Source organism: Orcinus orca, chromosome 4 (assembly GCF_937001465.1).
Source record: "Orcinus orca chromosome 4, mOrcOrc1.1, whole genome shotgun sequence".
Taxonomy (NCBI): domain Eukaryota; kingdom Metazoa; phylum Chordata; class Mammalia; order Artiodactyla; family Delphinidae; genus Orcinus; species Orcinus orca.
In genome coordinates, this window is record NC_064562.1 from 115,690,550 (window position 1) to 115,716,674 (window position 26,125).

Consider the following 26,125-nt stretch of genomic DNA (forward strand, 5'->3'; position numbering starts at 1 on the left):
TGGTCTGCACCAGCAAGTACTAGGGCAGGGTAGGCACTCACTTGTTGGTTCCCACCATGCAGCTTTTGAGCATGATAAACTAATTGGTCACTTCACTGTAGTGGACAAAGCCACCCTGGGAAGGTGCAAGGCCATTGGGTCAGCACAGATCCCGCATGGGGCTGGAGACAGGTCTGACAACACATGAGCCACTCCCCCGCCCCACCCAGATTCTGGTGGTCCCAGGCACCTGACCAGAGCTGTTCTCAGAAGGAAGACAGCAAGGAATACTTCCACAGTCTGACTCTGACACTGTGCCCCGCGATCATGCAGGAGCCTCATTACTGAAAGGGAAAGCAAACTTAAAAATAAAGTTGGAGAATTAACCATTTCTAATGAAGTGTAGGCTTAGAATAAATATATAGTTCAATGGAATGAAATTGAGAATCCAGAATTAAATCTTTACATTTATACTCAATTGATTCTCAACAAAGGTGCAGAAAAATTTAATGGAGAAAGAACAGTCTTTTCAACAGTTGGTTCTAGGACACACACAAAGGAATAAAGTTAGACTCCTACCTCACAACATACATAAAAATTAATGCAAAATTTAGTATAACCCCAAATGAAAGAGCAACAACCATAGAATTACTAAAATAAAACAAAAGTGTAACTCCTCATGATTTTGTTAAGCTAATTTTTTAGATTACCTTAATCTAATCTAAAAAATTTTAGCTACACCAAAAGCAAGAGCATTAAATGAAGAAAATAAATCATGTATCATCAAAATTAAAAACTTTTGTGATGCAAACAATACCATCAAGAAGTGAAAAGGCAGCCCACAGAATGGGAGAAAGTATTTACAAACCATGTCTGATAAGGGACTCTTTAAGTAGAATATATATATATATAAAATTCCTATAGCTCAATAAGAAAAAGACAAGAAAAGAATTTAGAAATAGGAATGAATATGAATAGTTATTTTTCCAAAGAATATATCAGATATCCAATAACTACATGAAACTATTATGTAAATTATGTTATCTAAAAATGAATAAACAGAAACCTCAGTTAAAAGAGTGAAGAGGCCAGAAGGGGGAGCTCTCATGTACTACTGACAATGATAGCACAGCTCAACAGGAAGAAGAAAGATTTCCTTCTCTTGCCTGGCAAGAGCTCAGCCAATGAGAGACTGTCACAACTCAGCCAATGAAAAGCCATTATACTTCAAATTCTCAATTCTTCCAATATACTCTGTTTGCTATAGGCCTCCCAGCTTTATTTTTCCCTCCTTTTTTTTTTTTTTACTTTTTATTTTTTGGCCATGCCATGAGGCATGCGGGATCTTAGTTCTCCAACCAGGGATCAAACCCGTGCCCCCTGCAGTGGAAGCGTGGAGTATTAACCACTGGACCGCCAGTGAAGTCCCCCTTTTCCCTCTTTTAATGAGTTTTCCTCTCCTTGTTGCAGAGGACTTGCACGTGGCTCATGATTGTTGTAGATCCCATGTGACAATTCTTTGCCAATCCTGAATAAACCCATTTTTGTTAGAGGAATAACTGGCAGTGTTTTTGTTCTACATCAACAGTTACCGAAGATGCAAATCAAAACAATAGATACCACTTCACACCAACTGGCTAACTATAGACATATTATCGAGTGTTGGTAAGGATGTGGAAGAACTGGAACCCTCACGCATTGCTGCTGGGAATGTAAAATGGTGCCGCCACTTTGAAAAATATTTGGCAGTTCTTCAAAATGTTATACATAGTTACCATATGACCCCAAAATTCCCTCCTGGGTATAGACCCAAGAGAAGAAAACAAATGTCTACATAAAACCTTGCACCCACTGTTTATAGTAACATTATTTATAATAGTCAAAAAGTAGAAACAGGGCTTCCCCGGTGGCACAGTGGTTGAGAGTCCGCCTGCCGATGCAGGGGACACGGGTTCGTGCCCCGGTCCGGGAGGATCCCACATGCCGCGGAGCGGCTGGGCTCGTGAGACATGGCCGCTGAGCCTGCGCGTCCGGAGCCTGTGCTCCGCAATGGGAGAGACCACAACAGTGAGAGGCCCACGTACTGCAAAAAAACAAACAAACAAAAAAAAACAAACGTAGAAAACAAGCCAAATGTCCATCAACTGATGAATAGGTACATAAAATGTGGTATATTCATTTAGTGAAATATTATTTGGCAATAACAAGAAATAACACACTAATACATGCTATAACATAGATGAACCTTGAAAAAATTATGTTAGTGAATCTTGAAATAATTATGCTAAGTGAAAGCAGTCACAAAATACCACATATTGGAATATTCCACTTCTACAAAATGCCCAAATCTATAAAGACAGAAAGTAGATGAATGGTTGCCTAGGGCTGAGGAGGAGGGAATGGGAAATGACTGTAAATGAGTGTGGAATGTGTTTTAGAAGGGACAAAAACGTTCCAAAATTAGATTGTGCTAATGGTTGCAGAGCGCTATGTATATACTAACACATGTTGAATGATCTACTTTAAATAGGTAAATTGTATACTATGTAAATGATAATTCAATAAAACTGTTTTTAAAAAGTTGTAATGAGTGGCTGAAATGGATCATAGATCTTAATGAAAAATGACAGATAAGCAGTACAATCTCATTAACAATACAGTACAGTTTAGTCATTAAGAATAAATTAACCAAATGCAACAGTTTGGCAAACTTCTAACACCTTGACGTTCTTTCATCCCTCAAGTTTGGTTTAACTCAAGTCCCACTTCCCCCATGAAGTCTCCAGTTGCTTGTCCCTGCAGAGATAATTTTTCTTCCCATGTTGCCTAAGACTCATCTTTTACACACTCAAAACATCGTACCCCATATTGATCTGTCTACCTCCCCACTAGGTTGAACTTAATCTTTCCACATGCAGTTCTGGTTCACTTGTATCCACCAAAAACATAGTAGTTTCTTAGTAAATGGTTGTGCAAAAATGGGCCAAGAGTGGTAGAAAATTTGTGTTCAATCAGCTACAACTAGACAGAAGATAAGCTTTGTCTTCATGTACACAACGTTTAGTAAAATAAACTATATTGAAATCATTTCTACATAAAATCCAGATTCCTAGACTTTTGAAAATTTGCAGAAAATCAGGCCTCTATTTCTGCATGTTAACACTCAACTGAATGTTCACTGTTATCGCCACAATGTTATGACCCCCACCACTCCTGTCTACACACCTGGCCATTTAAATGTATTTATAGTTCCTGCCTGGCCTATGCACGCATTTAATTATGTGATTTCTGTGTTAACCAGTCAAGTATTATTCAGCTTTTAGTGGACAAGTAATTCTGTTTTATTTTACTGAAATGACCTCAGAACTAAGACTGGCATTAGAATGACCCCAGAGTTCCCCAATGACCTATGACTGGGATAAGCGGATGACTCATCAGAACATGCATACCTTCTTTTACGCATGCCAATATCACGGCAGTAAGGGGTGCCTTCCACCTGTGGTTACCAAATAATGTAGTAAATAATTTAGCTTATTTTTTTCACCTTAGTAAAATTCCCGTAAAGTGTTTTGGTATTTGGTTTGTGTGTGTTTGTTTTATGCTCTGTGGGTTCTGCTGGGAAGTCCAGAAAATTTTCCCTAGGAGGTGGGCTCCCTGTAAAACCATTCTCCATTCACCAGTTCCTGTTCTTCAAGCTGACTCATTCCCTTTCTTCCACTGCACCTGTGATTCAACCACCTTGAATGAAAAAAGATAAGAAAATTGATCTCCTTAGTTCAGTCTCCCAAGGCAATAGAAACAAAAACAAAAATAAACAAATGGGGGCTTCCCTGGTGGCGCAGTGGTTGAGAGTCTGCCTGCCGATGCAGGGGACACGGGTTCGTGCCCCGGTCCGGGAAGATCCCACATGCCGCGGAGTGGCTGGGCTCGTGAGACATGGCCGCTGAGCCTGCCCGTCCGTAGCCTGTGCTCCACAACTAAATAAATAAATAAATAAACAAATGGGACCTAATCAAACATGCAAGCTTTTGCATAGTAAAAGAAACCATAAACAAAATGAAAAGACAACTTACAGAATGGGAGAAAATATGTGCAAACGATGTGACTGACAAGGACCTACCTTCCAAAATATACAAACAGCTCATACAACTCAACACCAAAAAATCAAACAACCCAATCGAAAAATGGGCAGAAGACCTAAATAGACATTTTTTCAAAGAAAAATTACAGATAGCCAATAGGCACATGAAAAGATCTCAACATCACTAATTATTAGAGAAATGCAAATCAAAACTACAATGGGGTATCACTTCACACCAGTCAGGATGGCCATCATTAAAAAGTCTACAAATAACAAATGCTAGAGAGGGTATAGAGAAAAGGGAACCGTTCTACACTGTTGGTGGGAATGTAAGTTGGTGCAACTACTGTGGAGAACAGTATGGAGGTTCCACAGAAAACTAAAAATAGAGTTACCATATGATCCAGGAATCCCACTCCTGGGCATATAGCCAGACAAAATTATAATTCAAAAAGATACACATACCCCTATGTTCATAGCAGCACTATTCATAATAGCCAAAAGATGGAAACAACCTAAATGTCCATTGACAGATGAATGGATAAAGAAGATATGGTACATATATGCAATGGAATACTACACAGCTATAAAAAAGAATGAAATAATGCCATCTGCAGCAAAATGGATGCAACTAGAGATTATCATACTAAATGAAGTAAGTCAGAAAGAGAAAGACAAATACCATATGATATCACTTATATGTGGAATCTAAAATATGACACAAATGAACATATCTATGAAACAGAAACAGAATCATGGACATAGAGAACAGACTGGTGGTTGCCAAGGGGGAGGGGGCTGGGAGAGGGATGGAGTGGGAGGTTGAGGTTAGCAGATATAAACTTTTATATACAGAATGGATAAACAATTAGGTCCTACTGTATAGCACAGGGAACCATATTCAATATCCTATGATAAACCATGATGGAAAATAACATATAGAAAAGAATGTGTATATATATATATATATATATATATATATATATATATATATATATATATACACACATATACACACATACAAATACATGTATACATGTATATATAAGTAAATCATTTTGCTATACATCAGTAATTAACACAACATATAAGTTAAACTCCATTTAAAAAAATAAAAAGAAACAAAAAGAAAAGTCATCCCATTCAGTCTTACGGCTTCAAGTATAATGTGAAATATTTGATGACTTCTATCACTGATGACTACTAAGTATGCATCTTCCACCTGGACCTCCTCCCCAAACTGATCTACTGGACATCTTGAACTTGAGCTTTTGATATCCCTCCAAGCCAACTCCTCCAGTAACCTTCCCCATCTCACTGATAGCAACTCCATTCTTCCACCGCTCAGGCAAAACCTTTGGAGTCACTCTTGATCCTCTCTTGTTCTCACTCCCCAGATTTTGTTCATCAGCAAATCCTGTTGGCTTTACCTTTAAATATATCCAAATCTGATCATATCTCCCACTTCCACTCTCACCTCCTGGCCCAAGTCAGCCTTATCTCTTAACTGAAACATTGGAAAAGCCTCCACACTGGTCTTTCTGCTTCTGTCCCTGCCACTGCTCCCCACATCTCTTTCAGTGTATCCTCAGAACAGCAACTCGAGAGATTCTCAGGTTATATGAAATATGTCACATCTGACTCCTCCTGTGCTGGCTTCCCTGTTTCCCTCAAACTACAAGCCAACAGCCGTAAAGTGGCCTTGTAGACCACAGATGACACAAACTTCTGTCCCCTCTCTGGTCTCTTCTTTTGTTATATTATACCCTCTACTCCAGCCACTGGCCTCCTTGCAGTCCATGAAAACCATGGAATGTTCCTTCCTGAGATATCTGCATGCTCTTCCTTCAGCTCTTTCCTCAGATTTCACTTTCTCTACGAGGCCTCTATGGACACCCTCTTTTTTTTCTTTTTTTTTTTGCGGTACACAGGCCTCTCACTGTTGTGGCCTCTCCCGTTGCAGAGCACAGGCTCCAGACGCGCAGGCTCAGCAGCCATGGCTCACGGGCCCAGCCGCTCCGCGGCATGTGGGATCCTCCCGGACCGGGGCACCAACCCGCGTCCCCTGCAACGGCAGGCGGACTCCCAACCACTGTGCCACCAGGGAAGCCCAATGGACACCCTCATTACAGTTTTTCTCCTGGTACTTCTGATCCTCCTTACCTAATTTATTTTTGGCTTAGCAGTTATCTCTGTCTCTATATTTTATAACATATATGCACACACACCACACACACATATATATCATATATATATATATATATACACATATGTACAGTTTTATTTTTATTTAGGAAATTATATGTAAACATTTGTATTTTTATGTATATTTTATAAATTATATATGAATGCATTTTATATATTTTATTTTTTCATGTATTTTGCTATACATTTTACTTATTCCCCACGTCCATTGTCTGTTCCACCCTCCCAGAATATATAAGCACCATGAGGGCAGAAATGTCTGTTGGTTGTGTTTCCTGCTGAATTCCCAAAACAGAGAAAAGGAGCTGGCACCTGAGAAGGTGCTCAAGGAATCGAATTAGTTGCTCTGTTCAAACCCCATTGACTAGAGCTCAGTCACATGCACCCCAATCTAACTGCAGGGGATGCTGGGAAACACAGAGGGGCAGAGAGAGAGGTACTGAACTCCAGCCATCTCTGCCGTGTCCAGGATGTAAGTATAAGCAGTACTAGTACAGCTCCTGTCTCTAACCTTCAGACCCATAACGCACGCGGCATGTGCAATGCTATGGTGCAATGCCCTTTTTTGCGTTCTAGTTCATTCCTTCCAGTAGCAGGCACTTTTCTATCTTCTGTTTTCACTTCTCTGGGAAGTTATCTAAGGCTAAGCCCGCATTTGTCACTTTCGTTCCTCACTGTAGCAATCCCCCAGCCAGAGAGGCAGAACTGGTGACCAAAGCCAGAGGAGACAGCCTTTCCTTTCTCCTTTGTGTGGGAAAGTGTCATTTCCTTCTTTAAATAAAGGCAAATTCATTCTTATTAGGAATATGGCAGTTCCCCAAGTCTTCCCTTAAAAGAACCCTCTGCAATGCTCTCTGTGCTCCCTCCCACCTTCGAACTCCCTCAAGCTCGAAACTACCTTTGTCAACTTCCTGGCTTTAAAATAATTGACTTGCCTAAGGCACACTGAACTTGAAATTCACCTGTGGGGCAGAGTACAGAAATTAAGAGGGCAAAGTCACCAAAATTATAAAGCATTCCCATACAAAGTGATGAAAGGAGAAGGGAAAATTTTCATATTCTCTGAACACATTTATTAGATTCCAGTAATTCCAAATTCCAAGAGAGCAGGGGACAACTTCCCTGTTGTCACCCAAAGAGCCTAGTGCAATGTCTGGCACAGAGTAGGAACATAATACATATTTGTTATATGATTGAAATGAACACTGGTCTCTGTCTTTGGTTCTAGAAATGCAGTCATATTTATCTATGATTAAGCTTCACAGATAAATATTATCTATTCTACAGATAAGAAAACGGGGATTCACAGAGAGAGAGTAATTGGTCCAAAGTTCCACAGATAGTAAGGGATAAGCTGGGAATGGGACCAGGTCTTTCTTACTCTGTCCATGACATCCCACTGCCTGGTATGTTAGTGTGAGCTCATGGCTAATGCCCAGGAGAATGGCTCTGTGCTAATGCAATCACTCAGTGTGGGTAATGCCCTAGGATGCCTTCATACAGGGTAAGGAAAGAAGGGCTTGCAAATCCTCTTCCTGGTTTCTTAGAAAAAGAGAGGAAGGCACCCATGTGATTTCTTCCCACACCACCATGTGAGCCTCACAGCCACAGCCCTGTATCTGCTCATCGACAGAGAGATTAATGATGATTGTCGTAATCAATGTAGTCAGCTTTGCTCTAGCATGTACTGCACACCAACCATTATGATTTTCAGTCCTTTGTCTCAGTTTGTCTCTCACCTTAATCCTCTGTGAAGGGTGCTACCGTCATTTCTAGTTTTTAGTTGCAGTTAAGTAACTTCCTCTAGGCCACACATCAAGGTGTCCAGGCAGGAACTTCAATCCAGATCTGTCTGACTGTAGAGGGTGAGATGGTAACCTTGATGGTGGACACCATCTCACAGGGACATACCCACGAGCAAAGAAGCAAACACACACACACTCGTGCAAGGATACCAACCCCCAACCCTTGGGGGTTGTATGGGCAGAGTTCTGAGGGTCCTGAAGATTAGGGAAGAAGACCCACTGGTTCTTATTCCCTGTCTCACTCCCAGGAGAGTGGCTGGCTTAGGGACATCCAGAGGTACGACAGAGAAAGAAGAGCATCGTCAAGCAAAGAAGGAAGTCCTACATTGCGAGTTGGCTCCCAGCCACTCCTCCACTGATCCATAATGTGCAGAGCAACCTATAAAAGCATTTCCTATTCATACCCCCATTTTCTCCCTCTTCCATTTGTTCCACTGCTTTTCCAGTGAAGAGGAACTGAGATTTATTGGACATCTATCTTGTGCCTGAAGCTTCACATACATGAACTCTTTGAAGAACCTTTAGGACTATGTATGATTATCCACATTTTAGAGATGGAGGAACTAACATTCCAAGGACTGACTGGACAGGAATCACACAGCTACCTAATGGCACAGGATTGTGTGACTCTAGAGCCAGTGATCGTCCTGTCACACTTTGTAAAAGTTGTTCGCTTTCTTACAAACTAAGAATGACTAAAATAGATTGAGAACTGCTGTTTTGCAGCACTATTCTAAGCTCTCGATCTGAAGAATTGCATCCCATCTTCACAAAACCCTCTGAGGTAGTTCCTAGTATCTTATAAAGTATTTATAAAGTTCCTCATAGTATTGGTGAGGAGAACGTTGCTGAAGTAGCTTAGGAAACATGCAGCTGGAACGTTGCACAGCCAGACTTCAAACCCAGGAGGCTGACTCCAGCACCCAGGCTCTCATGTGTTACCTCGTGCTCCCTCCAGAATTCCATGCGTGCAGTATAACTAGCACAATAGTCTGCTGAACAAAGAAACTAGTTCAAAGGAACATTTGCCTCTTTTCTCCCTGGACATCAAAGGAGACATTTCTCTGGAGAAAAAACAATTATGTCATTAAAAAAATGTATGTGTGTCCATTACTGTTTTTGCATGCAGGACTGCCAAATGAAATACAACTCTGAACAAAAGCTATGCTAAAACAATGGGCTCTTTGGAGGGTAAATAGAAGGCAGAATTGTTGTACAATTGAAAGATTTTATTGGTTCTCACTGTTTTCCTTTGCCTTGATTATTTTGCTCTGTATAAATGAGTTTTTGGTTATAGCAAACCAGGAATTATTCTAGGATAGTCTTTGTCATCTAGATAACCTGTTGACTGTACGTTTCGCTCTTTGTTCAGCTCTGTGAATGATGTCCATTTTTAAAAATTCTTATTGATAGTAAACTGAATTGTGAAGGTTCTGTTTTTACACGTTATGACAACCCCCTCTTATTATCTAGATTACCTAGGACCATCCTAGAAAATAAGCAAAAGAGAAATGCCTCCAAGAACAGAATCCAAAGAGGGGTCAGCTCTGAGCTTGCCAAATAGAGGGGATGTCACCAGTAGGTCTATTCAAGTAAATCTTGTCCAGAAGAGCCAAGCCAAAATCAGGACAGAGAGAGACAAAGGCAAACATCATGGAAGAAATAAGAACAAAATTTAATTTTAAAAAAAGTAAAAAAACTTTAAATGTAAAAGCAATCATATTTTTTTTATTTAAACATTTTAAGAAGAACAAAATTTGAATACCAAATATTATAAGGCCAAGGACATGTACCAAAGAGATAATCAGAGAACAGACAGTAGGGCAGGCAGAAGAAGGATGGTTCAAAACAGGCTGTTGAATACCGAGGTTCCTTTGAGAACCACAGACAGGGCTGAATTCAACCTATGAAGCTGAATCATTCAAAAAGTACCAAAGGCACATGATGGGTGGCACAGTTTGTCTTGGGTGAGGGGCTGCCTGACGCTGGGAGAAATTCAGCTTATGCCACTTGGAACAAAAGCCATCTTAGCAACTTCTCTTGGGAGTGACACAACTTAGAGTGATCCTGGAGGAAAGAGATGGGGTTAAGGGGTGGGGTGGGGAAAGGAGCAGGGAGAAGAAAGTAGAGGAAGATGCATTTGATCAGACCCTGTCTTCCTGGTATATATAAACCTGACTCCTAACCATTGGAAGGAGCTGAGCCCTCTATGGCCTTGACCTCCTAAAGAACCTAACAGCCTCAGTAGGCTGAGACAAGTTTTCTCCCATAGCAGAAAAAAATCACCTTTCCTACCCCTGCCATCTGAGAGTCTTCACCACACACAGCCAAATATCCTTCCTCTCTTGGCCTGACAAAGGAGAGGAACTTCCACACGAGGAGGACTTGTAATCACTGGCAGATAAAAACTGGTAAATTTTTGTTAATCATGTCTCTGACCTGAACAAGCCTCTTTACAAATTACAATTCCTAAATTAATAATTGCTGAAAAAATACAATTCCCTTCCCAACTCAATGATTCAGTCAATGGTCATGCTGATAAGAAATATCACTGGTTTAGAAAAAGTTGTTTACATTACTGATATAAGAGAGTTTAGTAGTTACCAACACTGGCTCTGGAAGAAAATGACCAGGTGATAAACTCCCATTCAGCCATGCAGATGCTATGTGACTCTGGAAAATCACTTTTCCTTTCTCAGCCCAAGATTCTACCTCTGTGTAACTAGGGAATAGTATCTATATCAGAGACCTGTGTTGAAGAGTAAAATGTGTAAGATATATAGGCAAAGTATTTAGCAATTTGTCTGACATATTAAGCCTTGAATAAATGATAAGAGGTCTTCATATTATAAGACCAGTTTTGAAAATATTACTAAAGACACTTTGTTATTGTTTTCCTAGTTGATGGTGATGATGATGTTCGGGTTTTTTTGGTGGTTGTTGTTATTACCTTCAGTCCATTAGAATAAAACTATATCCTAGGATAGGAAAAAATGGTAAAATCATATATAGTGCTTACTGTGAGTCAGGAAGGGGTTACAGTGATGTCACAGCCCAAAGACCCAAACCCTGAAAAAAAAAAAAAGCATCAGTATCTTTCTCAAAAGTTGGAAGTCATTTAAATTAGACTACATCTGAATATGAATATTTGTCTCATGGAGCTATAGAAAGTTCATTTACATATCACTCTATGTAAAGCATGATAACTCAAAAAGGTATACAATATTAGCTACTTTTTTGTTGCCTTTCATTTTTAAAAGTGTCCAGTTTGTACAGTAATTGCATGGTCACATAAATTATGGTCTTTTTTTACACATAAGTTGTTTCATGTTGGAATATGTTGTGAAATAGCTAAATGAAGCTGAAGTAAACCTTCAACACCAAGGAAAGGCCACGATTCTATCTCAGCAACAAATTTGGTTCTGAGTTTCCTAGTGGCCAAGGCAAAAATAGTACATGATCAGTTATGCGATCCTCATTTCTAGAAAGGAAAGAGATATTGAGTGTTTGAGAAAAGCAATTTTGTACATGGAAACTCCTGTAGGAGACAGAGAATAATTAAGTGGATAATGAAAAATGTGGCAGGTCTGAAGCATTATTGGTGAATTTGGGTATTCTGCTCAACTCTGCTGCTGATTTTTGGCATATATGAAAATGTTTGGTAAATTGAAGGGACAGACTATGGAAATCTGCATCTATAACATTCCCTGGGGTTCAGACATATATAAAAATATCAAGGAAGTTGTTCCATGGCCTTATAAAAGTCAACATGCAACACTGTGAGTAAAATAAAGATTCATCCTAAGAAAAAATTGAATGGTAAATTTAACCCAGAAAGGAAAAATAAATAAGTAAATAGCCTTCATTTAGAGATAACCATGGATTTCTTAGGGCCACACGTTGGCTATCTATTCCTAAATCTGAATCTACACAGGTTTCTGTAATGTGATGCCTCGATACTTGTAAGAGAGATGTTGTAGGTAAAATCTAAAAACCCAACTTATACATCTATCCATGGAATACAATTCAGCAATTTAAACAAATGAACTAGATTTAAGTGGACCAACACAGACCTTTAAAAAAAACACATCATGTTGAATGAAATCTAAGCTAATTACAGAAAGCTGAATATTGTATGATAATATTTGTAAAAAAAATTTTAAACTTCAGCGTATGGTTTATGTATTCAAGGTACAAATATTTGGTTGGTAAGTTATACGTCAACTTCATCCTAATAGTTATCTCTTGGGAAGGAGTGGGTGGTCTGGAATGGGACGAAGCAGTGAGCTTCAACTTGACAGTGAAATTATTGTATTAATGACAATTTGTGAAACAAATATTATAAAGTATTAATACTTGTTAATTGCAAACAGCAGGTATGCAGATGGTTGTTAAATTGTTCTCTTTTTGCTTCTGTATCTTTCAATTTTCACTTTTTCAAAGAATAAAAGCATACCTGTTTGACAAGTAAGTTCCTACTGAGAGCCAAGCACAGCTGCTCTGGTACCCTTGTTACACCATAAACCCCAGATCCTGGAGGCCTTCCTCCACCTGCCGTGGGCTACACAGACTTGGCATCCTCAGGTCTGAAGCAGTCCCAGAGGGGACCTCGGTGCCTGGAAGAGTGAGGGGAACACCATGGAAATCAGGGTTTTCTGAGCCTTTGTCTGACTCTCCACTGAAGAGCCCAGAAATAATTCAGGACAATTTGAAGCAGTCTGGGTTCCTGTGGTCACTGCTCAAGATCAAGAACTTTTCTGGAAGTTTCCTTTTGTAGAATCTATAGAATAACAGGTAAGGATTGGTCCAACCCACGGGTTGGACACTTGGCAAGTACTTTAGTAAACTCTTTGAAGTAGTAATTGTTAATGCACCCAGATTGCCCTCATTCTGAATGTAAACTACTTGTTAGGGAAGATATATGTATTGAGAAACTAAAATCGCTAGTGTGTCATTCACTTTTTTGAGGAAAAGGGGGTTGTGGGATGGGGATGCCCATTTTGAACATGTAGGTGTGCATCTGCCAGTAATACGGGTGCGTATAATACAGGAACATGGCATCTTCTCCCTGGAAAGTACCACTGTCCCCATGCTCATGCTTCCTAACGTGTGTAACTCATAGTCTTCCTTCAAAGCTTATGGGATCACCTCCAGGAAGTCTCACCCTCTCCTACCCAGTCCCCAGGTTTGGTTGGAGGATTCATCAAAACACCTTGAGAATATCTCCTTCTTAAGATTTCTCAGATGACCCTTTTTATTATATTGGCAGTGAATATGTGAAGATGAAGAAGTTTTAACTTTCTGAAAACTAATGGATTTTTCCCCAAAGTTATTTTACAGTCATACATACACAGCTTGATTTTATTGCATATTTTCTAACTTTATATAGAATTAAAGGAAACTGCATCCCATAATCTTTTGAGTAGATGTGGCTACAGAAAACCTGTCCTGCTGACACTCTTGTCTAAGGGAACAACCTATGGTCTCTGTTGTCCAGTGGCTGTGACTAATACACCAAGGGTGGGAACTTGGCAAAAAGTCAGCCTATTCTCAGGTTGACCTCTGGTCTATGACCAGAACTGACACTAAAGAATAGCATTTCTTTATGGTTCAATATATACCATGTACTATACTAAGCATTTACCATACATTATTGGATTTAGTCCTCACAACAATTCAATGGATGTAAGAACCATAATTTTCTCCATATGACTATGGGAAAATTGAGATTCTGAAAGTTTAACAACTTGCTTAAGGTCACAGAGTTAATAAAAGTTGGAGCTAGATTTTTATCTCAGGTCTGCGGGACTCCAAAGTTAAATTTGTATGGCCTGGTGTGAAAAAGATGTCTTGACATCAAATTCTTCTCTTACAAATGTGGAACTGAGCAACGTGGTGAGACCATAGCTATTATGATGGAGTCAGAAGCTGAGAGGATGCCTTGAGGTAAATCCATGTCCAACAAGGCCATGGAAAATCAGAAGCAAGTAGCAAATCTGAGCAAGCAAAGGAAAGTTAATACTAAAGAGGTAAGAACTGAGAAGATGTGCAGGAAGGGGATCCAAGCTGGTAACAAATGAACATTAAGGAGATGCATGAGTTTCACCCTTTAAGGACGCTGGGGCCATTTTGGATGAGAACGTCTCCTGCCTGACTTCATCTAAAATTTCTGTGGTTCTTACTATCCACATATATGTATCATTCTGAAGAAAAGCACCTTCAAATAGAACCAGAAGAGCATAGAGGAAACTCATATCATTGCCTCTAATGCCTTCGTGTCCATGAGGCAGTGTTCACTACCACCAAGTTACAATCAATGAAACGAGGCTCAAAAAGATTGTCACTTGTCCAAGGTCATAATTCAAATCTAAGCATGACTGACTTTCAAACCTGTTTTTGTGGCTCCCAAAATGCCTTCTAAGAATGATCTAAAGAATCGGATGTTGGGGAATCCCTGGTTGAGATAAATGCTGTGAGAGGAAAGACCAGGACATTTTTGCCCTGTCCTCATAAAGCAGGCTGGAAACTAACTATGATAGACTATGGGCTACTATGGTCAATGGGAATTGGGTCCATTCAAGAGTGAGTAGGGCATGTGTATGCAGGTGGTTCATGCATGTGTAAGCACACTATCGTGTGTGTCTCTACAGAAACACAAATACATGGATGGGCCTGGATGTTTCTGTGGGTGAATTGTGTAGGAATATATGTGTGCACAGATATGAGAAAGGTGAGGTATTTTTCTTTTCATTTTATCTATAGAAGAAACTTTGTGATTAACACAATCAAAATCTATTGAAAATGTCGAAATTTTCTGTCAGTTAGAGATCTGGTCTAAACCCATCTCCCTAAGGTGTTGTAGAATACATCAACTGTGCATTTGCTGAGATCTCAGCCTAGATTAGATGCAGGAATTGTTTATTTCACTGACCTTGAGCATTCAAGGGCTTTTTATCTTCTTGCTGAGATGTTCAACTGCAAAGAATTAGAACAATTTCCAGGGACCCTTTATGAACATCTAACAAAATGAAACAGAGTAGCATCACCATCAGGATTTTGTGTCTGACAAAGTACTTTCAACTTCTACAATATTATTTGACCCACATAACAAATCTATGAAGGAGGTATTTTAAAGTTGAAGAAACTGAGACTTAGGAACATTAAGCTTTGCAGCCAATGGGACATCTTGAAAGATATGGGGTAGAAACAGAACTTTAAATCAGACCTTCTTTCTCACAGGCCTACGTTCTTAAAAATGGGCTCCCAAAACGTTCTCATAGTTTACTTATTCCCTTTCCAGTAAAGAAAACTCTCTTCATTATTTTAAATTAGTTTCTGCACAAGACTTTTCTGTGTCTTTTGGTGATGTACAACTTTCTGTCCTTTACGTGAGAAAGTTTCTCTTGTCTCTTTATTTTGTCATTGTGGCCTAAAGACATGCCTTCAGCCTGCGTATAAACTGAAGGCTCCCTGAGAGCTTTGCCTGGTTTCTGTATGCAGAGCAGTCCCTTTCATACTTGAGCAATGTATACATTCCATCTGCAAATAAAACATTTTCATGGACCCCCTAGTGCTGTCTGCATAATTTTATTACAATATAACTTATATAGGTGTACATATAAACTCATTATAATCACCTTATGCTTATAGCTCTTACCCTGGTATAAAACCTGAAAATATTCACCAAGTTATCACAAACAAAACTGTAGAACCATTATATTCCAAGGAATCAACATCAGATTTACATGTCAGTTGATATAATTTTGCTGAAACCAAAAGTGCTATTTGAAATGTGAGTATTGTAATAGCTGCTTGGGCAAAGTCTGTGTGCATGTGTGTGTTCTATTTTTATTAATTTTGTGTAATTTAATAATTCAGTTCTTCCAACTTATGCCTCTATTCAATTTATTATGACTTGTGATGTCATTTAGTTTCTATTTGAAATACATGCATCATTTTCATGTTAAATTCTACTTTGCTTCTTTTTCCACAATGAAGGTAATGCTAACTGATGACAATACAATAAAAAATAAATAAACATGAGGAAAAAACTTTTGCCTAGAGTATGTAATTATGAGGTGGTCCTCCAAACAATCTAAAATAGACTAAAATTAATTTTGAAAAGTATCTTCAAACTGATCACAAAAATATTTTTTTAACACTGATAAGGATCTTTAGAGAGAACTCAAGAGCAACAGTTGGAGAAAAACAAGTTCAAGCAAAATGAAAATTGAAGAGTGTGGATTCCTACAGCCTAAGATAAGTTATCCAAATGAGATAGAGACTGCAGAAGGTACTTTCCAATAAATTATCATTTGTGATGTCCAAACGGTCTTGTGACATTGCTGTTTTATCACCATTTGTCTATCAGTTCCTGCAAAGTATGATAATGTGTCTAAGAGAAGAAGCCAACAGATATCAGATCCAAGACTAGAGTCTATTTTTCTGGCTCTCAGAGCATAGTGCAGAGTAAAAGAGCATCAGAGGTCAGGAGTAGCAGCTTAACAGACATGGAGTGGGAACTAGCAGAGAAGGATTTCCTGTAACTCTTAGACCCCAAGTAAATCTAGAGATCATAGACTTATAAGGACTCCTTCAAAAAGAGCTAGTCCTTCACCCTCCCAAGGCCCCATCATCCTCAAAGGCCAGTGAGGTCAGGGAAGGAGCTTCATAGTAGGCAGTTAAACCATTTATGCTATAGACTCAGGAAGGACAGAATGGTACAGCAGGAAGATCCAGAGGAATAAATACAACCTGGATGGGACTCCTGGAAGTAGGGGGTGGAGAGTAGGCAACTCAGATTCATCTTGAGAAGAATATAAGCTTGAAAGTGCTTGACTTGAGTCCCATTCTCAATCTGCCCAGCTCTCCAGAGTAGAAATCCAGAAGAAGGGGGGTCTACTTCCAGAATGGTAGGGGAAGGGCCTCTGAAAATCCACTCCTCTACAAAGTAATGAGAACACTGGAAAAAATTGTCAAAGCTACTTTTTCAGAACTTGGGCTTTTAACCATCAAAGGAATGTTTATTCAGGAAAAATGGTTGAATCAAATAAGAACAGAGAGCCTCTGGCATTTTAAATCACCCTAACACCATCACCTTCTTCCAGCTCTTGAAAGCCAACAGCCTTGCAACTATGCTAGCTAGCTATGCCAGCAACTTGTAAGTCACAGGAGCGGGAAAAACAGGTTTGGACCATCCTAAAAGCCCTTCCCTGGATAATTGCATTATTTGATCTTTCTGAAAGCTCACTGAAGATCTCCATTCTCAGAACTCATCGTTTATTGACCTGACTCAAAGCCACAATCATTTGACATCACAGCTGTCCCAGTGGCACTACCAGTTGGTGTTAATATGAGTTGGTGTTCAAAATATGTAAAACTCAGTCATCTAAGACAGCGCACATTTATTATCGTAAGGTTTGAGATGTTGACACTCTGACAACAGTCTCCCTAGGTTAAAATCAAGGTGTCGGTGGGGATGTATTCCTTCTGGAGGCTCTAAAGGAGAAACCATTTCCTTTTCTCATGCTTCTAGAGGTGGCCTCCATTGTTTGGATTGTGGCCTCTTTCCTCCATCTTCAAATGCAGCAAACCTGCATCACTTTGACCATCCTTCCATAGTCACATCTCCCTCAGAAATTCTGCCTTTGCCTCCCCCTTCCACTTTTAAGGATCCTTGCAATGACATTGGTCCCTCTCTATTAATCAGGATAATCTCCTTATGTTAAACTCAGCAGATTAGCAAACTTAATTCCATCCGCAAACTTAAATTCCCTTTGCCATGGAACATAACTTATTCACAAGTTCCAAGAATTAGAATATGTACATTTTGTAGGACAATTTTTCTTACTATCACACCTTATGACCCAGCAGTTCCACTCCTATGTATATTCAGGATAATTGAAAGTATATGTCTGTAAAAAGCATGTGTACAGAAATGTTCGTAGCAAGATTATGTATAATAGCCAAACAGTAGAAATTCCTCAAATGTCCATTAACTGATGTATCATATATCCATACTGTAGAATATTATTTGAGCATAAAATACATGGTACAACCTGGATGAGCCTTGAAAACATTATTCTAATTTTAAAAAGCCAGATGCAAAAGACCACTTATTGTATAACTCCATTTATATAAAATGTCCAGGAGAAGCAAATTGATAGAGATGGAAAATAGCTTGGTTGTTGCCAGGGAATGAGGGAGGGAGGAATAGAGAGTGACTGCTAGGGGGTATGGAGTTTCTTTGGGGAGATAATGAAAATATGATGGAATTAGTGGTGATCAATGCACAGCTTTGTGAATATATTAAAAATCATTCATTGTACACTATAAAAAAGTAAACTTTGGTATATGGTTTCTATCTCAACAAAGATGTAACAAAAAATAAGATTTAGGAAGTACAGATACAGACTTGGAACCAAAGCCTAAGGCATCCATATAGAAAGCGACTTTCTGTGTGGGTTTCAGAAGGGAGTTTTGCCAAAGCATTTCTCCCTCAGGAGACAGAGAAACTCAGCGTGGGAATGGTCATATAGACTCTCCCTCAACTCATCTTTCTACCTCTTTCTCCATTAAACCTTATTTTTCAGGAAGAGAGGTCAGGCAGTCTGCCCATAGCCACACAACTCACCAGCAGTGTCTGGAATTTGAATCCAGACTTGTCTGGCTCCAAAGCCTATGCTGTTTCCACTAAAGGAAGCAGCTTTCAAGCTGTGCAATCATCACCTCGTACCAGGAACCCAAACTGAAATAGCAACAACAGCAATAAGATAACAGTTTTGTCACTAAAGGAGCTCTTCTCCCAGCCACATGTCATTGGGGATATGACCATAATACACATTAATGATAATGAAAGTTAATCATATGCAACGTCATTCAGAGTGTAGCTTAAAGTCTTTTATTTGGTTCATATTTCCATGATTATTATTCCAACAGAAGAGGGTTTCTGAGGGCTCTCGAAGACCAAGTCAGCACTATACAGTGCTCTTAATAACTTTTTCAGTATTTCCCTTTATTGTCAATTAATATTTATAAGTGTCTAGAAGGTTCACATTCTAGTATTCGAGAAATGCTTTATTAAGTAACTTGTGTAGAAAGCACTAAATGTGTGTGCATGCATGCAGCTCTTACATCTGAGGTTAATTTCTGAATTTATTTGATTCACTATTCATTAACCCATTGGCAGAATGTTATATAGATGTGTGACCTGGGTCCTCCAACCCAAGATTGAGATATTAGTATTCATTTATTATGTGGGTAGGTCACCTAGGTGGAATGACTCTGTGTCATTAGGCTTCAGGAATGACAGGCAATAGTGAACAAAACACAGTCTTTTGAGAGAATCCAAAAAGGTTAGTCTTTCCCACCAGAAGTAGAAGTGATGTGCCTATTTTGGGAAAACAGATGTTATTAATACTTCTGGCATTCCTTCAAAGCTTTTGGAACATGGACATTCTAAAATGACTTCTACTTCAAAAGTTATCTTCCCCAGTGTGATAAATCATTAACAGTGCCCTGAGCTGAGTATTCTCAAAAACGTGGGCCAAGTGAATCAGTCACCTTAATCCAATAGATTTTAGACTTCAAATGGATGTCTGAGATGATCTGTTCATAAAACATTAGGGATCATGGTGGTCATCCAAAGTCCAACATCCTGATTAAATAGTTGAGGTCCAGAAAGTTTTACACACATGTCTGAGACCCCATATCTATTTAAGGGAAGATCCAGTTTAGAATCTGCCTATCAACTTATTTCCCAAACATCACTGAACATCAGCTGTATGCTAGAAGCTGAGGATATTGGCTGGCTTCCACGACCTTACAGTGAATTGGGGAGACAGCAGGTGAATCGATATTCATGGTGCAACACTACACAGGCTCTGAATTGAACATCCTGGATTCAAATCTCAGAAAGTCCACTTGCTAGACATGGTACCTGAGTAACACCTTCTGAAAAATGGGGACGAGCATTGCACCTACATTTTAAAATTGTTGTATGAATCGATTGATATAATATCTGTGAAATTCTTACAGTAGTGCCCAGTATACTATAAGCAATTGATATCTCTTACCTATCAACATCAAAATTGCCATCATCATCATTATACGTATCATGATAAAGTTAAATACAAGGTTTTAAATCAATATTCAGATAAGGGGTTCATAATCCAGCCTGTAAAGCAGAGCTATAGTTGGAAGAAAAGAACAAGGATGATGTGTCATGCTGAATAATGTCCCGCCAAATATATCAGGTCCTAATCACTGGAACATGTAAATGTTACTTTATTTGGATAAAGGGGCTTTGCAGATGTAATTAAGTTAGGATTTTTAGATGGAGAGATTATTCTCTATTATCCAGGCATGCCCTAAATATAATCACAAGTATCCTTATAAGAAGGAGGTAGAGGGGGAGATTTGACACAAAGATACACAGAAGAAAAGGCAATGTGAAGATGGGACAGAGAAGGACAGTTGAAGATGCTGGCCTTAAAGATTGAAGCCATGTTGATCACAAGCCAAGGGATGCTGACAGCCACCAGAAGCTGAAAAAGACAAGGAACAGATTCTTCTCTAGAGCTCCCAGGGGAGAATGAGGCTTTGCTAACACCTGGACTTGGGCTCAGTGATATTGATTTAAGATGTCAGGCCTCCAGAACCATAAATGTGTTGCTTTAAGCCACCAACTTTGTGGTATTTGCTACAGCAGTCACAGGAAACTAATATAGAAGACTTCCTGGAATAGGAGATTTTTGAGATGTATACCACAGGATGAGTAAAAATTAGCTGAGCAGATAAGTGAGGAGAGGTTTAGTACATAAAAGGAAAATTTCTAAAGAGGCTCTGAGTTCATAATTCTGTAAAGCTGGAATGAAGATTATCACTAGAAGAGTTGCTGAAGATGAGGCTAGAGAAGAGGTAGAAGAAAGATTATCAAACTCCTTGAGGGCTTATTTTGAGGTTTTTATTTGTTCAATATTTTACATTTAATTTTCATTTTATATTGGGATATAGTTGATTTACAATGTTGTATTAGTTTCAGGTGTAGAGCAAAGTAATTCAGTTATACATATATATATATATGTATATAGGTTATTACAGAATACTAAGTTTGAATTTTATTCTAAACATATGGTGTTCGAGCATGGTCATTTAACACAGGATGAGGAATTCACAAGCCCAAACCTTTCTGAAGAATTAAGAAGAGCCCAGTGTTTCTCCCTGAAAAGGGAACAAATAACCCCTGACATTATAATGGAACTTGGGGAAAGAGGGGAAACCTACTGCATATAAATATCTGCCTCATCCGAATGGGTATCACTGAGATGTTTCTTAAGAAATGGGACTGTTTGACTCTCAGCAATAACAACAGCTATGGAAATAATGCAGTGTCCTAGAAAGAGCTGGTTTCAGAGCCAAGTTTGAGAACAACACCTTTCTTGATGCCAAGTTAAAAAGAAACAGCTTTTGGTGCCCAGGTAAAAGAGAAGTAAACCCATCAGGCAAGCACAACCAAACTCTGATTAATTAGGAGAAGTAGAGTTGATACTTCCTCAAAAGGTCTATTTTAAACTTAAATAGAAATAAAATATGTGCTCTTTCTGGTTTCTTTTTATTTTAATTTTTAAATTTCAGTTTGATTAAGAAAATAGTATTTATAGCATTAGAAAAAACCCATGAGATATATTTTATGCTGTTTATGTTTTTACTCTGCTATACTGTAATATTGGAACCCTCCATGCATGCATTTTTTTTTTAAATCCACTCGGAAACAGCATTGATTTTTTAGAGGTTGTATTTCTTTTAATTTGATAGGAACCAAGTTTGCTCTCACAATGACCTTTATTGGACTTGAGGATGTATTGTCAAAAGCAGGGGTAGATACATATATTTTCAATAAAGATCGTGTGATGCAAAATCAATGGGCATTCATTTGTCATGTTGCTTTTTCCAATAGCTAGTTTGACTCAGCAGAATCTATGTGCTGGCCATGACTCTGCTGGAAGTGAAGCAAGGAAAGATCACCTGATGTATGCCAAGCCCTGCATGAGTGTTTCATACACATTACTTCAAATTCTCCCAGCATTCCTATACTATGCTCATTTTATTATTTTATATTATAGGAATCCTAAGCTTAAAGAAAATTGCCAGTGTTCACACAGGTATTAATAGAACTAGAATTCAAATTCAGGTATTATATTTAGACTCTTACTAGTTGAAAGGGAGTTATGGTCCTCAGTTTCTTATGTTGGGAGTTAATGAAAAGGTCATACAGAAATCCAAAAAAGTGCCAGGAAATAGTCCCTTGAGGTCCTATCACTTCTAAGAGTACAATATACTCCTGAGGTCATGGCAAAAGAGATCAATGGTTCATCATCTTTTAGAATGTAGGAGCAGCACCAAGGTTTAACATTACTCGTTATTTTAAGATTTGTTAGAAAATATTTAAATACACAAAAGTAGAGTGAATTGTTTGATAAATCTACATATCTATTCCCCAGATTCAATAGTTGTCAATTATTTTCCATAACTGATTAACCTGTTCTTTTAAAAGATGTGTTGCTGTAGTAGAGGAAAGCAAATCAGGACTCCATTTCATTCCTACATTTTTTAGTATATATTGCTAGCAAACATGAACAAAATTTTACAAACTATAATGCCATTATAGGACCTAATGAAATTATTACTAGTTCCTTATTATGATCAAATACCCAGGGCATAATCAAATTTCTCTTTGTCTCCATAATGTCTTTTTACACTTTTTTTTGCAAAGCATATCCAAAAAGCACATCCACAAAACCAAAAATCAATATTGATTTGTTACATTTATCTGTTAAGTCCCTCCTTTCTTTCCCTTTCTTATAGATTTGTGAAAAACAGGTCAATTGTCTCTTAGAATATTTATATTCTGAATAATAAAACTACACTTTACATGGGATTGTTCTAATGTATACTTTTTTTCCACCCTAGGTAACACCTCTTTTAACTCAAGAAAATTCTTGTTTGGGCAATATGATTATCACATATTCTTTACTCATCTGTTTGCTTATTGTGATATTCAACTGGTATTTTTAGCTTCCTTTTTTCTTATAAGTTAGTTGTGCCAAGTTCAGTGTTGTTAAACTGGACCAGTGGGTTCAAGTGTTAATTCCCAATTCCTTCATTGTGAAGTTCCCTCAACAACCTTTCATCCAATGGTTTCATTCTGAATCAATTATTTTAGCAGAGTTTTCAAATAGTGATTTTCTAATTTTATTATTTCCTCTACATATTATTTTAAAAAGTTTTTTTAATTGGGGTAGAGTTGTTTTACAATGTTGTGTTAGTTTCTACTGTACAGCGAAGTGGGGTTCCCCATGCTATACAGCAGGTTCTCATTAGTTATCTATTTTATACATATTAGTGTATATATGTCAATACCAATCTCCCAATTCATCCCAACCCTCCTTTCCCCCCTTGGTGTCCATATGTTTGTTCTCTACATCTGTGTCTCTATTTCTGCCTTGCAAACTGGTTCATCTGTACCATTTTTCTAGATTCCACATATATGCATTAATATATATTTGTCATTCTGACTTACTTCACTCTGTATGACAGTCTCTGGGTCCATCCACATCTCTACAAATGACCTAATTTCAGTCCTTTTTATGGCTGAGTAATATTCCACTGTATATATGTACCACATCTTCTTTATCCATTCGTCTGTTGATGGACATTTAGGTTGCTTCCATGACCAGGCTATTGTAAATAGTGCTGCAATGAACATTGGGGTGCATGTGTCTTTTTGAATTATGGTTTTCTCTGGGTATATGCCCAGTAGTGGGATTTTAGCTTGAGTTCATCTCTGAAGAACTTTTCATTGCCATGTAGGGCTATTTGATTACACTTAAACAAATAATCTTGTATATACATGAATTCATATATTTTTCTGATGTATCTCTGGTGGGTTGTGATGTCACCTTTATCATAACCAAATTTCCATATTATTTTGTTTAGCAATAAAAAGAGTGCTTGTGAGAAGGTACTCTTTATATTCTCTGAGAAGTCTATTTTATTCATTTATTCACTCATTCCCTTTAATCTGAAAATTTCTAATGTGTATGTGTGCTTATTAAGCTTGGCACCATTTTAGCTGCTGTAGAGATATCAACAAACAAAAATGACAAAAAACCCTCATTTCAAGAAATTTATATTCTGGACTGGAAGGGTAGACATAAATAAAATCATAAATGGTCCGTATATTGTACTAGCAGGTGATAATAGCTATGGACAAAAATTGTTCAAAGAAGGAAAGAAACGTGCTGGGAATGTGATTTTACATACAGTGTTCATGGAGGTCCTCAACCTCAGAAGGTGACATTTAAGAAAGTATTTAAAGGAAGTAAGGAATCAGTCAATCCTCTGGTCAGAGAAAACAAAAATTACTAAGGCCCAGAGACCAAAACATGCTTGTCATGTTCAAGGAGGAGAGGAAAGCCAGTGTGGCTGAAGTGGAGTAACTAAGGTAAGGGTAAGTGTGGTAAGGTTAGAGCCTTAACATTGGCCCGATTGTGAAGGGCCTAATAGGCCACTTTAAGGAATTTTTTTAAAGCAGAAATGTGACATGATCAGACTTATTTTGTAACAAGATCACTCTGGCTCTTGAGTTGGAAATAAATGGTAGGAGGGTGAAGATGGAAGCAGAAATATCATTAAGAGGCTATTACAATAGCCAAAGCAAGAGCTAATGGTGGCCCAGGCCTGGTTAATATGGTAAAAGTGGTGAGAAGGAGTCAAATTCTGGATATACTATCTTAAAGGCATGACTTAGGATTTCCTGATGAACTGAGTAGAATATGTGATGTGAGAGAAACAGAGGAGACAAGTAGGACACTGAGTGTTTTGTTTGTTTCTTTGTTTGTTTTGGGGCCTGAGTACCTGGAAAGATTGAGTTTCCATCATCTGAGCAGAATATCTAGAGTACCAGTGGGGTTGGGGGAGATCAGGAGCTCAGTTTTAGATATGTTAGGTTTGAGATATCCATTTTATCCATGTGAAGATGGCCAGTAGGCAGTTGGACATACAAACTTAAAGTTCAAGGAAGAGGTCTGGACTAGAGATGTAAGGTTGAGAGTCTTCAACACACAGGTGGGACTTGCTACCTGTGTTCAGACTGGCTGAAATCAACAACTGAGTGTAGATAGGAAAGAGATGAGAATCAGTGACTGGGCCCTGGGTTGTTCCAATGTCAGGAATAGAGAAAGAACCAGCAAGGAAAACTGAGGATGAGAGAACTGTGAGGTAGGGAGGAACATCAAAGAAGTGTAATATCTTGGAGTCTAACTAAAGAAAATATTTCAAGGAGGAGAGAGTGATTAACTCTACCAAATGCTGCTGTTAAGTCAACAGGACAACAGGATTGACTGAGCATCACAGTAGTCGTTGGTGACCTTATAAAGGAGTTTTGGTGGAGTGTAAGAATGAACATCTGATTAGAGCTCATTAAAAAATTAACGGGAGGGGAGGGATTGGAAACAGTAAGTACATGTATCATTTTTGAGAAATTGCCCTATGAAGAAGAAGCAAGGATGGTAATAGCTGAAGGAAGAAACAAAGTCAAGAGGGACATTTTTTTTAAGATGCAGAAACAATAGTGTTTTTTTATCTTGATGGTAATGTTCCAGAATAGAAGAAGAAATTGATGCAGAAGAAAGAAGGGTAATATCCTTGGACAGGCACAAAGAGACAGGATCTACTGCACAAGAGGAAGCGTTAGTCATAGAGAGAAACATGGGCAATTCATCTCTACAGATTAGTAGGAGTAAAAATAGAGATTATGAGTAGGGATGATGGTAGCTGGATATAAAAGTTGAGGCAGTTTGTTCAGATCTTCTGAGTGCTTCCATTTTCTCAGTAAAGTTAGAAATGTGATTATCAGCTAAATGTGAGGAAGAGGATAGAGATGCTGGAGGTATGAGGAGAGAGAAATTGGTATGAACAAATGCCAATTGTATACTTCACTGCTCTTCACATTATTATGCTCCAATAAACAGTATCTAATATGAAGTGTCTCTGT

The 26,125-nt window shown here is 38.5% G+C and overlaps 1 long non-coding RNA gene and 1 other non-coding gene across 4 annotated transcripts; both read right to left on the minus strand.

The window, feature by feature from the left end:
• Positions 1-238: 238 nt before the first annotated feature.
• LOC117201249 (small nucleolar RNA U83B) lies at positions 239-332 on the minus strand. The gene has a single exon (XR_004483250.1). It is a non-coding gene; the product is annotated as a small nucleolar RNA U83B (small nucleolar RNA).
• Positions 333-2,617: 2,285 nt separating this feature from the next.
• Positions 2,618-17,172, minus strand: LOC117201225 (uncharacterized). Of its 3 annotated transcripts, XR_007477198.1 has the most exons (5): positions 16,825-17,172; positions 15,002-15,088; positions 12,527-12,686; positions 11,090-11,139; positions 2,618-3,717 (listed from the first exon to the last, which is right to left on the minus strand). It is a non-coding gene; the product is annotated as an uncharacterized LOC117201225 (long non-coding RNA). The 3 variants fall into 3 exon arrangements; XR_004483211.2 differs by lacking the exon at positions 2,618-3,717 and having other exon boundaries at positions 9,779-11,139; XR_007477197.1 differs by lacking the exons at positions 2,618-3,717; positions 12,527-12,686 and having other exon boundaries at positions 9,779-11,139.
• Between the last annotated feature and the right edge of the window lie 8,953 nt (positions 17,173-26,125).